The following is a 13,585-nucleotide window of genomic DNA, read 5'->3' as shown; positions in this document are numbered from 1 at the left end:
TTTCAGTATTTTAATGTTTCTGACTTCACTGCCATGCTTTAAGGGAGACTTCATGTCAAGATTAAGAACATATTTTCCTGTTGAGATATTGTGATTTATAATAAGAAATATATATTTGGCCTTCCTCTGGATTTCTGGCACAGAGCTCCCAACACCCTAGGAATTTCCTGAGTGGTGAAAGCAACAAAGTTGTTCTTTTTTTATGTTAATAAGATGACTTTTAAAAAGCACCTACACATGGGGGCTGATTGCCAGGGGGACCAACTATGTGATGGGTTGGAAATGGTGAGAATGAGGGCTTTCACTTTAGAAATGAGGGGGACAGAAGGATTTTGGTGTTTTGTTTGGTTGATTGGGGTTTTGAAATTTGGTTTTGTTTTTGAAGGAGTGAGGTTTTTTGCTTTTATTCTACCTTTTTCAATTATCTTTGTGCATATGTTGCCATAGAGAATAATTTAACCACAGATTCACAACAGAATTAATTCAAGAGCCTGCTTGAATTATGCTCAGAGCCTGGTATTGGGCCCCCTTTCCTTTCCATGGACATCTCTTATGATTCCAGACTTGGTCCAATGGGGACTTGAACTAAGGCATACAGGTGTAGATGTGAATAAAATCCAAGTTCAAGTCAAAGAAAAGGAAGGGAAGACACTTGAGTGGTGACACCATGATGGCGTGGGCATTGATAACACTTATTGGCAATCCAGGTCAATGCCCACTTGATGAGGTCTCATAGAACTGGCTTTGGGGCCACAAGTTGTCTTGCCCACCTTCATAGCTGTTCTTGGGTTATTGTGCATGTATTGAGGATGAAATGCTGGCTGACAAGTTCAGCCTTGTTTGTGGTGATTCTTCATTCACAAGTTTAACAAGGAGCTGAAGAAAGAGCAATAGAGTAAGAATGATGGATACTCAGAGACCACAGGGAACACCTGACTCCCCAGAGCTTCCAATCCCTTGGGCCCCTGGCTGGACTCCCCATGCAGGACTACGAAGGTCAACAAGGAGGAAGTGAAGCAGCTATCAGTCCTTGGACACATGTGGCCCAGCTGGCAGACGGTTGGTGTGTCTCTCCTTTATTCCTTCAGCTTATGCCTCTTCCTATGAGATTCAGCTCCAGCCTACCTTCTACCCATCATTTTTTTTTAAAGATTTTATTTATCCATTCATGAGAGACACAGAGAGAGACAAAGGCAAAGACACAGGCAGAGGGAGAAGCAGGTTTCATGCAGGGAGCCCAACACAGGACCCGATCCTGGGTCTCCAGGATCACACCCTGGGCCAAAGGTAGCACTAAACCGCTGAGCCACCCAGGGATCCCTCTACCCATCATTCTTAATCCCATTGCTCTGCCTTATTTTCACTGAAGCACTTTCTGAAATTATTGAACTTACGTTTATAGGATTACATTTTTCTATGGGTTGAATTGTACCCTCCCCAACAAAAGATATGTTGAAATCTTAACCTCAGATACCTGTGAGTGGTACTGGAGTACAGTGAGCCCTTAATGCAATACAATTGGTGTCCTCATAAGGAGAGGGAAATTTGGGCCTAGACACAAACACAGAGACAGAGGTCAGCCACATGAAGACAGAGGAAGAGATTGGATCATGCTGCCAACTGGGTGACGGACACTGAGGGGGGCACTTGACAGGATGAGCACTGGGTGTTATACTATACATTGGCAAATTGAACTCCAATTAAAAAATATACCAAAAAAAAAAAAGACCAATGAACACCTGAGGCTGAAAAACTAGGAAGAGGCAAGGAAGGATTCTTCCCTGGAGCCTCTCAGAGGGACCATGGGCTTTCCAACACATGGATTTAGGACATCTAGCCTCTAGAACTGTGAGAAATTGGATTTTTGTTGTTGAGAGCCATCCAAATGGTGGTACTTTATTACAGCAGCTACAAGAATCTAATAGACATGTTTACAATCTATCTTCCACCCAGGCCCTGGCCACACACACCACAAACATGAAATCGAGGGCAAGGAGTGGTTCTGTAACTCCAACACTCAGAACACTGCCTAATGCGTAGTTGGCACTCAATAAATATTTATTGGAAAGACAGTAACATGCCTTGGCTCTGTACCTGAGAAAATACTAGTGCTGCCTCCTATGTCCCTTCCTCTTGTCCTCACTTCATGACTCTTTCCCAGTTTATGTCAAGACCCTTGCCAGAAAGCTTCCCACAGCTTCCTCTAACTGCCTCCATAGATCTTTGAACCATGCTGTCCAATTCAGTGGTAACTGTCTACATACAGCTGTTGAGCATTTGAAATATGCCTAGAGCACCAGAGGTTCTTGCCACTGGGTACTATACTACATGTTAGCAAATTGAATTTAAATTTAAAAAAAAATAAAATAAAATAAATGACCAAAAAAATAAATGCTCAATTCAATTGCTAGGAAATTTTTGAGTACACTTGTAATATCTTTCATAGATGAATCTGTTTTCAACTCTAATTTTTATAAAATCTAAACATGAACTATGTCAAATAAAACTTTAATATCCAAATTAATTTGTGCCTTGAGTATAAAATGCACACTAGATTTTGAGGGTTTTGTATGAAAAAGAAGTGAGTTCTCATTCATAATTTTATAGCGCTTACATTTGAAAATGATAATATCTTGAATATATTGGGTTAAATAAAATAGATTACTAAAATTTATTCCACTTGTTTATCTTTACTTTTTAAATTTATTTTAATTCCAGTATAAACATCCAGTATTATATTAGTTTCAGATATACAATATAGTGATTCAGCATTTCCATACATCACCCGATGCTCATCACAAGTAACCTCCTTAATCCCCATCACCTATTTCACCCATCCCCCCACTCCCCTCCCCTTTGATAGCCTTCAGTCCTCTAGAGTTCAGAGTCTATTTCTTATTTTGCCTCTCTCTCTTCTTTTTTTCCTTTGCTCATTTGTTTAATTTCCTAAATTCCACATGAGTGAAATCATATGGTATTTGTCTTTCTCTGATTTATTTCACTCAGCATTATACTGTCTAGCTCCATCCATCTCACTGCAAATGGCAAGATTTCATCCTTTTTATGGCTGAATAATATTCCATTTTATATATATATATATATATATATATATGCCACATTTTCTTTATTCATTCATCAGTCAATGAACATTTGGGCTGTTTCCATAACTCGAGTATTGTAAATAATACTACTATAAACATCAGGGTGAATGTATCTCTTTGAATTAGTGTTTTTGTATTCTGGGGACAAATATCCAGTAGCGCGATTTCTGGATCATAGGGTAGTTCTATTTTTAACTTTTGAGGAACCTCCATACTGTTTTCCACAGTGGCTGCATTAGTTTGCATTCCCACGCAAACGTGCACAAAGGTTACTTTTTCTCCACATCTTCAGCAACACTTGTTGTCTCTTGCGTTGTTGATTTTAGGTATGACAGGTGTGAGGTGATATCTCGTTGTGGTTTTGATTTCCATTTTCCTGATGATGAGTAATGATGAGCATCTTTTCATGTGTCTGTTGGCCATCTGGATGTCATCTTTGGAAGAAAGTCTAATCATGTCTTCTGCCCATTTTTAATTGGATTATTTGTTTTTCGGGTGTTGAGTTGTGTAAATTCTTTATATTTTGGATACTAACCCTTTACTGAATATGTCATTTGCCAGTATCTTCTCCCATTCCATAGATTGCCTCTTGGTTTTGTTGATTGTTTCCTTCGCCGTGCAGAAGCTTTTGCTTTTAATGTACTCCAACAGTTTGCTTTTATTTCCCTTATCTCAGGAGACATGTCCCTCTGAAGGTGGACAGCAGCCGTGGAACCCTGGCTGCCCCCTCCCCCACCCCCACCTTCACAACAGTAGCTGCCCAAGCTGAGGCAGCAACAGTCGCTGGGCAAGGAGGAGTGGGGAAGGCCAGGTGGGCACCAGGCACCAGGGTCAGAGTGGCTGAGAACTGGTCCCTGTGCAAATGCACTGGTCACATACCCATGAAACAGGCCCTGCCTTGACCTTGCAGCAGACGTGATGGGTGCCCTGCCCTGCCCACCTCAGATCTCTTTTGGAGGTTCTGTACATCCTTCACCTGGCTTCTTTTGGCTTTGCTTCTGACGACTGGTACTACAACTTTCCTCAGAGCACTGTCCTCAGCCTCTGTAACCATGTCACCCTCCTGTACTGAGAGCTAAGGTGTCTGGAAGTTCCCTTCCTTCCTAAGAGTAGGGCAATATGGAAGACCTAGCTCCCTCCCTTTAAGACCTAGAGACCTGGAGGCCTGGAGGCAGTACAGTCTCTGAGGCTCGTTCATCCTCTAGAGTTCCCAAGGATTAGGCTGAGGCTGAGATTTGCTTGTCTTGCACCCTCCCATCTTCCGTCTTCTCCAGAGCACTTTCCTCCTCTGGGAAGCACCTTCCCACTTTCTTGGGAAATCCCCTGCTCTCAAATTCTCATGTCAGGGTCTGCTTCTGGGGACACTGAATTCAAACAAATCTTCCTTTTACTGCTTTTAGATCAGAATATCATGTGTTGAGGACTGCCGTGTCCCAGGCACGGGCTAGGCACTTCGTTCTGTGAAGCAGCCCCTGTATCTTCCTTGATGTGGAGCAGAGCAACCAAGCATGATTCGCATGAAAGGAAAAGCACAAATGTAAAAGAGCAGTCATCATTTGCAGAGCAGAATGCTTAAATTAAGGGGGTGGTGTGACACATCTTCAATTAGCAAGGCTCTTGAGACGTAGAATTGCCCAGTCATCAGTGCACTGTTATTCAGGCAGTCAGATGGTGCTCCCTAGGATTTAAAGAAGCTGAAGACTTCATTTGCTGCCTTTAAGCCAAAATATTCTTAAGATACACATAAAGCCTCACTTAGACATGACCATATGTGACACTAAGGAGCAGAATCACTTATTTTGCTCTAATGGAGTAAGTGAAAGAAACTCCACTGGAGAAAAATATACTAAGTGCAAAGGCGTAGCGCATGCTTTCTTTCTCTTAAAAGCCACATTTTATTCAGATGAATAATACCAGTTATCCTAGAGAGAACAGAAGAGGGGAAAAAATCCTCTCTTTTAAGTAGGCAATTGGATCATCAAAGAATTTCTTTGATTCCTATGAGTCTGCTTGAATTACAGAATTATGTCTTAACACTCTTCACTCCTGTCATCATCCAGAAAGTCAGTCTTCTCTTTTAAAATGAAAGCCTGACTTTTCCCTTTTCAACACCAAAAGTTAGCAGCTGTACTCACATGCAAATGAAAATGCTGAACAAAACTTTTTTTAATTAGTCATAGGTATATTTTACCTAAATGATGACAACTTATGAAAGTTGCATTATGTTCATTTAATAAGTCTATATTTTAGAAAACTTGGAATGTGTAATCCCATAGAAACAGTACAATACAGGATCAAGACAGTCAGAAACCCAGGCACCTGGGTGGCTCAGTGCTTGAGCATCTACCTTCGGCTCAGACTGTGATCCCGGGGTCCTGGGATCGAGTCCCACATCAGGCCCCCCGCAGGGAGCCTGCTTCTCCCTCTGCCTGTGCCTCTGCCTCTCTCTGTGTGTCTCTCATGAATAAATCAATAAAATCTTTTTTAAAAAAAGATAGTCAGAAACCCTATTTAATCCATTGGGTAGCTAAATATAATATAAATATGTAATTATAATTCTAATTCCCATGTATTCCTATGGGAAATTTGTCCAGAATGTCCGCATGATACGCCCAATACTGTCTTCTTGGCAGGAGCCTGAAACAGAAGGTTTATAAGGGGTGCAGCAGACAGTCCAAGGCAAAGAGTATTAATCATTTATATTAGCATAGCTATTATGTGGGTATTTTTAATTTAATTTCTTGAATACATATTAAATTTTCACGATACGAAATTCAAAGTTACAAAAGGGCATACAGCAAAAAATCTCTTCTCATCTTGTCCCTCTCTACCCATTTCCCTCCCATGATATTAGTTTCTGTGTATCATCTAAAGGTTTTCTCTGCACACCCAAGCAAATGCAAATCCATTTTTTCCTTCCCTTTTTATATCCATATTGTACACACTGGAGTGCCCCTTACTTTTTTGCATTTAATGATAATGGTCTATTTTTTTAAGTGGGCTCCATGCCCAGTGTGGAGCCCAACATGGGGTTTGAACTCACAACCCTGAGATCAAGACCTAAGTTGAAATCAAGAGTCAGATGCTTAACCGACTGAGCCACACAGGCATCCCAATAATGGTCTGTTTTAATTAGAGGCTATTAATAAGGCCTCTAATTGAACCTTGAATTTAACTCACTGACATAACAGGAGACTCCTAGGGATGTCCACTGGACAAGTAATATCCAAATCACCAAAAGCAGATGACTGAGTTCAGCTTAGACCTAGAATCAGAAATATATACACACTAAAATGTGTGATCTGAAGATATGAGGAAAAGAGCATTGGCTCTGAAGCCAAACAGATTTGGGCTGGATTCAAATCCTGTCTCCGTGTGTGTCCCTTGGGCAGTAGAGATAATGGTGTCTACCTCCATTTCCCTGGGAAGAGTACAGATGAATTGTATGTTCATATTAGGAAACAACCTCAGGAACTGCTTTGTCAGCTCAAGACACCCACACACCAGCATCTTACAGTTCACTCCCTGGAAGCCCTGGCAACCCCTCCCACCAACCTCACCTCTGGCAAAGTCAGAAGCTTCTTTGCTGCCCCTCCCTTGTCCATTTGTCACACTTCCTTACCATCCTCCACAACCCATTAACTTAAAAGATAGCCCATGAGTAAGAGTTTCATGGGTAGAATTTTTCCAGCACATTCATTCACAGGGTAACAGGGACAAAAAAGTAAATAAATTAAAGTACATATTGTGATAAAACTTAAGAAGCAGGGATGCCAGGATGGCTCAGTCAGTGGAGCATGGGACTCTTGATCTTGGGACTGTGAGTTCAAGCCCCACATTGGGTGTAGAGATTACTTTTAAAAAATTTTTAAATGTTTTAAACTACGAAACAGATGAAGAAGAGATAAAGGGAGAGTACACTTTGGGTATGGTAGCTAGGGAACACCTCTCTGAGGGAATGGCATTTCAGCATCACCCAAAGGATGACCAGTTAATATCAGACTAAGAATTATAAATGTTGAACAAGATACAGAAAACAACCATTTGAAAGCACCTCAGAGCACAGGGTGAGCAAACCAAGCAGGGCTAGAAGCTTTGAGAAAAGAGGAATACAAGAAATATGCTCCACATTCACCCTAGATTTTCTCTGAGAGCAGTTCACACTCATGGCCCAAGCAGACAGCATCGTGTTACTGAGCTAAGGATATGAAAGGCACGGTTTGGAGCCGCCAACATGGCTGGAGCTTGAAGGAAAAAGTCCCAGAGAGACTTTGAGCCCCAAAACCTGCATCACATTTCCCCTCAAGTGACCTGCTGCCTTCTAAACTGTCTATGCACATGATGAGACCCCAGGGCTAACAAGTTAGGCAGAGGTCACAGCAGCCACATGGTGCTAAGAAGACCATGGTAGCTCCAACTCGACCAAGGTACAAGGGCCTTGATAAACATCCTAGGCTTGGTGTTTACCCTAGGCTTGGTAAACACTTCTGGGCCAGGCACCAACACATAGAAATATGCTCTAGGATTAAGAGAACACTGAAATAGATCATCCTTCACAAAACCTAAAAGGCAAGGCTCAAGGAGACCAAGGTGAGCCACTGGGGCTTTATTTGACTGCCAAAAGAAAAATTAACCCTCCTTGGAAGAGGATAATATCATTCAGAGCCTCTACAAATCCTGCCTACAATATCTAGTGTCCACTAAAAACTTAGAGGCCATGCTAGAAATTAGAAGCAGGAATAATTGACCAAAAACCAAAAGAAATAAAATAAGCAATTCAAACAGAATGGCAGGTGATTTGTGACATTAAAATCTTAAAATAGGGGATGCCTGGGTGGTCCAGTGGTTGAGCATCTGCCTTTGGCTCCGGTTGTGATCCCAAAGTCCTGGGATCGAGTCCCACATCAGGCTCCCCACAGGGAGCCTGCTTCTCCCTCTGCCCATGTCTCTGCCTCTCTGTGTGTGTCTCTCATGAGTAAATAAATAAAATCTTTTTAAAAAATAAAATAAAATCTTAAAATAGTTAACATTAATAGAAGCTTAAAATAATCAATATAAGAAAAGATGAAAATTTTCAGAAGATACCTGGAAGCCATAATGAAAAGTCAACAAGTTCTAGAACTCACTCTGAAAAGAAAATATCTATATTTAAGAATTCAATAAAATGGTGGGGAGGGCCACCTGGCTGATTCAGTTGGTGGAGCATGCAACTCTTGAAGCCCAACTTCTACAACCATTGCCCACACTTTCTTACCTAAAGGCTCTCTCTGGCATTGTAGTTGCCTTGGCCACCTGTTGTCAGGCTAGAAGCTCCACTGAATGACTGCCTCCTGGGAGCAGCTCTCAACAAATGACTGATGGGAGTTGGTATATAAAAATATCCCAGTTCTGGGGCGCCTGGGTAGCTCAGTCGGTTAAGGGGCTCATTCTTGGTTTTGGCTCAGGTCATGATCTTGAGATCATGAGATCGAGCCCCATGTCAGGCTCCACACTCACTTCAGTGTCTGCTTGTCCTTCTTCTACTCCTCCCCCCACCAGCTTGCGTGAGCTGTCTAAATAAATAAATAAATAAATAAATAAATAAATAAAATATTTTTTTAAAAGTACTCCAGTTCCCTTGCCCTTTAGCTGAGATAACTCAGATACGGTCTTACATTGGCTCCCAAAATTTCACCAGTTGCCATCAGTGGCAAATTCTTATGATTCCCTTATTGCCTGCCTTTCCATTCCTGTCTCACTTGCACACTCCTTACCAGAGTCTCCCTGACCTCCCAAATAGACTACTTGCATTTAAACTCTTGTCAATAAATAAATAAATAAATAAATAAATAAATAAATAAATAAACTTTTGTCTCCAGAGTCTTCTAAGGGAATCTGAGCTAAGACGACACCTTTCCATTGCAGGAAGATGAGGGAGGATGTTGTAAAGATGAAAGGAGTGAGTGTCTATAAAGTGTTTAGACATCCCCAGACATATAATGAGCACTATATGCGTTTGCTATCATCAGTGCTATTATTAGTATTTACCACTACATCTCCACTTTTAATGGTTGGCAACCTCGCTATTAACAATTGTTGCAAAATGCCTCGTACCTTCTTTCACTGAGGAATAGTTTATTCACCAAGCATTTGGACATGGTCTATCGTTTCCTCTGCTCCCTGTGGGCTATAGCAGGCCTTTACTCACGGCAATAGTTCTTAGACTTTTCATCGCGTGTATCTGAATTACATTTTTTGTTGTTGTTGCAGTCATTCTCCAAAACCTTCACGCTCTTCTCTCTCACCCAGCTATGAGGCATGCATTATTAATTAAATGACAACATTATTACAGCCAGTAATTGAATTACTCCATAGCTCCTGCCCGCAGTAATTAACATCTATCAAAATAAAGGAGGAGGAGTTGTGTTGCCCTTATTACAAATGATTTGCTTTCATGGGTTTTTGATCAAATTAAATAGAATCAAAGTAACAAGTGATTGAATTAAGTGAAAGTCATCATATTTGTATTGCCCTTCTTGGTTCCCAGACATGACTGAATATTGAGAGTCCACGTCAAGATCTACACATTTTTCCGTAACAAACTTCCCAGTGCAGACCCAGGAATGTGACTCTGTCTTTAAACTGATGTACGCTATTCTCATCAGACTGCTCACGAGCTGTTTTGCACACACACACACACACACACACACACACACACAAACCTACTCAAAAGAAAGTCAAGAACAACCAATTAAATGTAAAAATGATCCTGCAGCCACTCTACCAATTATCAGCATAATCAAGGAGCACTTTGTGTGCAAAAATGTTCATAAAATCAGAATGGCCTCAGGGTAGGTCAATAGCTATCAATTTTGATCAGTGTAGAGCGAAACAATGATGCAAGGAAGTGCTGAGCCAACCGAAAACTGAATGAAATAAGTTCATAAGTTATGAACAGGCAAACGGGTCGTCTCTCATAAACAGACACGCGACGCACACACACAAAAGTCAGTAAGAAGACAGACCACAAAATAAAAGAGCTTTCCAGCATACCATATTCCCCCCAGTGTTCAGAGCACCATAAACCACAAAAATGTAATGAAATCTGTATTTGTGGGACGCCTGGATGGCTCAGCAGTTGAGTGTCTGCCTTGGGCCCAGGGTGTGATCCAGGATCCCGGGATCGAGTCCCACATCAGGCTCCCTGCATGGAGCCTGCTTCTCCCCCTGCCTAGGCCTCTGCCTCTCTCTGTGTCTCTCATGAATAAATAAACAAAATCTTTTTAAAAATCTGTATTTGTAACAATATTCATAATGGCTGTGGACTTCAACAGAAGCAGATTACTTTCCTTCCTTGCCTAAACAAACCCTGCCTTACCAGGAATCTCCCTGTCTTTAGACATCGGTGCCTCATTCCACTCCCCTGCACAAATATGCAGCTGCAGCCATCACTCACAGGCCAGCTAAAAGCAGCTTAAATGAATTTGTTTTAGTCTAGATTGCCTGCGACAGTCCCATTTATGGCTGCTGTGCTAGCTAAATTAGTAATGGTGCCCCCTTCCCTCTCAAAAGTGTCCTGGTTTGGAAGATAAATTCTTTGGTCCTACGGTGTCCACATTGAAGGATTTCAACATAATTTTCCTCCTATTCTGATGTGACATAGTAAGGAATCCTGAGTCCCAGTTAGCATTCCTGAACATCTCCAACTTTCCTTTGGATTGCCTCTCAGATGCTAGGGCAAGGCAGGCTTGCGGAAGGGAGGGGGGGAGAGGAAAGGGAGTAGGAGGTGAGAGAAGACCAGAAGGAGAGAAGGGGGTGAGGGAGAAGGGAGGGAGCTGTAATCATGGACTCACCCAGAATGCAAAGCCATGACTCTCTATTTGTAAACACTTGGTCCTCGTACAAATTTAAGATATTTATACAAGTTTCTTGACAGGATATTTCCTCACTTAATACGTAAACGGCAGTCCACTAGATAGAAGAAGGCATGGATGCATATAATGACTTTATTCTGAACTAAAGACAAAGCATCATGACGGAGCTGAGGTTCTTGGATATTAAAACTTTCCTAAATAATAAAAGGAAATTGTCTTTAAAGAACAGTGAGTTTCATACATACAGACAGCTCTTTAATTTCATGATAAGTAATAGAAAAATCAAACTATAAAAATATCAGTGATGGAACGGTCAGATCAGGTGAGTGGAAGAACATTCTAGAAATCAGTCATCTCACTCATCTTCAATATAATGGTATTCTCTCTGGCTTTACCTGCCTCAAAAGGATCTTCTAAGCAATTATCCATGGAGACAAGAAAGCCCTGAAAGAGGCCGGCTTAAGGAAGTATCTCTATGCCTAGTGATATACCAGAAAGAAAAAAAAAAAAACACATACATACATACATGCAAAACCTAAATTGCCACGTCACCTGAGTGCTATGAACATTAATCTTCTGGACCAGCTGATTTTTCAAGTTACTTTCCAGCCATACAAAATTTCTAATTGGCTAGAATTTTCAAATCCTCTGTAAGCAACATGCTACTCCAATGTTACAGCGTTAAGTACATCCGGGGAAACTGTGACCTTGCTCAGACACCAACTTGTAAGTAGCCAAATGAGCAAACAGAAGAAAAATAAACTCACCAGCTCAAAGAACCAAACAATTTATTTCTCAAAAATAAATTCTAGCTATTCAAAAAATATCTGTTCATTGGGGAAAACACAAAGATAGCAAATAAGAAAACCAAACGACCTTGAGATTCATTCACGTTGTTGCACGTGTAAACAATTAACTCATTTTTGGGTTTGGGTTTTTTTTTTTAGATTTTTTAGATTTTATTTATTTATTCATGAGACACACAGAGAGAGGCAGGGACACAGGCAGAGGGAGAAGCAGGCTCCCTGCGGGGGGCCCTATGGGGGACTCGATCTCGGGACCCCGGGACCACGCCCTGAGCCAAAGGCAGGTGCTCAACCGCTGAGCCCCCCCGGCGGCCCCAGTGAACTCATTTTGATTGCTTAGCCATTTTCTGCCATATGCATGAGCAGTTTTCCAGCCCGTGGCTTACTCGCCGACTTTGCTCGGAAAAGTTTGTGCAGGAAACGAGAACAACCAGACTTGCAGAGAAGCTGTTCCCAGCACTTACTGTAAGACGCGGGGCACCCCCGCAGCCCGGAGGATGGAAGGTAGGAGAGGCTCTGAGGCACCTGCAGGTGCCCATTCAGGCTGAAGCTGCCGTGAGTGCCAGTGGCTGGTGGCCCTCGGCTGCAGAAGGTTGACTCACCGGAGCCTATTGTCCCTCCCTCCCCCGGGTGGTGGGGAGCTGGCAGCTGGCAGCCAGGGGTCCAGCCGGGGGACAAAAGCCAGTCCTCCCTCACCTCAAGCAGGCCAGCTCCGAAGGGCTGTCTCAGTTGCAGGGCTCCCTGAAAAATCGGTGGAAGGGTCCGTCGCAGTCCCCCTACTATTCCACTTCTCCCTCGGCTTCATCATATTCCTTTCACCCCTTCTGCCAAGGTCCTTGAGAGCAGTCGCGATAAAGCTCCTGCAGGCGAAGGTCACACGGGCTCGGCACTGTGTCCTGGTGAGATCGGACCCACCACTGGCAAGTTTCAAGCAAGGTAAAGCCCCCTGTTTTTGTTTCTCTGTTTCAAGAAGGTTGGGATGATTCTAGGTCTCTTGCATTAACATGTCCATTTTGGGATGAGCTTGTCCATTTCTACCAAAACCCTGTCGGGATTTGGATTGGAATTGTATGGAGTTGGTGGCTCCTTTTTGGGCCAAGGTTAGTCTTTTTTTTTTTTTTTTTTTAGATTTTATTTATTGGGGGGGCAGAGAAATCACAAGCAGAGAGGAGGGATAGAGGGAGAAGCAGACTCACCACTGAGCAGAGAACCCCACACAGGGCTCAACCCAGAACCCTGGGATCCTAACCTGAGCCCAAGGCAGGTGCTTAACTGAATGAGCCACCCAGGTGCCCCGGGCTAAGGTTGGTGTTTTTCCATTCGGGTAGCCAGGTGTTCCAGGAGCATTTGTTGGGAAAGTTACCCTTCGCCCCATTGGATTAGCTTGACATAATCATGTCCTCTGCAAATAAAGACAATACAGTGTGGAGTAGAAGTTGGGAGAGCAGATATCCTTCTTGCCAATCTTGGGGGAAAGTGGCCAGCCTTTCAACCAATGAGTATGTTAGCTGCAGGTTCCCCACTGCCACCACCAAGTTGAAATACCATTTTTATTAAATACCAGATCTTCCTATGTTCATGCCCTATTTCCATTGATCTATCTTTTCCTACACTGGTATTACAATATATTAAGCACTATAGTTTTATCATTTTGATAGCAAGTAGAACATTTTTTTTCTTTTCTTGGTCATTCTCTATTTCTTTATTCTTTTAGCTAAATTTTAAAATACTATTTGTTTTATTTGTCCCATTATCTGTCATTGTCCCTCTGTTTCTACTCTTTTGTGATCAAATATTGTTCTACTACTCCATTTTATTTTATTTT

At 42.1% G+C, this 13,585-nt stretch overlaps 1 long non-coding RNA gene across 4 annotated transcripts in view; it reads left to right on the top strand.

Annotated features, from left to right (window-relative positions):
• LOC121482924 overlaps positions 1-12,825 on the top strand; it is a 311,920-nt gene extending 299,095 nt beyond the window's left edge. For all 4 annotated transcript variants that reach the window (XR_005985663.1, XR_005985664.1, XR_005985665.1 and 1 more), the window contains one exon: positions 12,593-12,825. This is a non-coding gene — a long non-coding RNA (uncharacterized LOC121482924). The remainder of the gene's footprint in view (positions 1-12,592) is intronic.
• Positions 12,826-13,585: the final 760 nt, after the last annotated feature.

Source organism: Vulpes lagopus, chromosome X (genome assembly GCF_018345385.1).
Source record: "Vulpes lagopus strain Blue_001 chromosome X, ASM1834538v1, whole genome shotgun sequence".
Classification (NCBI taxonomy): Eukaryota; Metazoa; Chordata; class Mammalia; order Carnivora; family Canidae; genus Vulpes; species Vulpes lagopus.
Note: the sequence above shows the minus strand (reverse complement) of the source record. Positions and strands in the feature narration are given on the sequence as shown.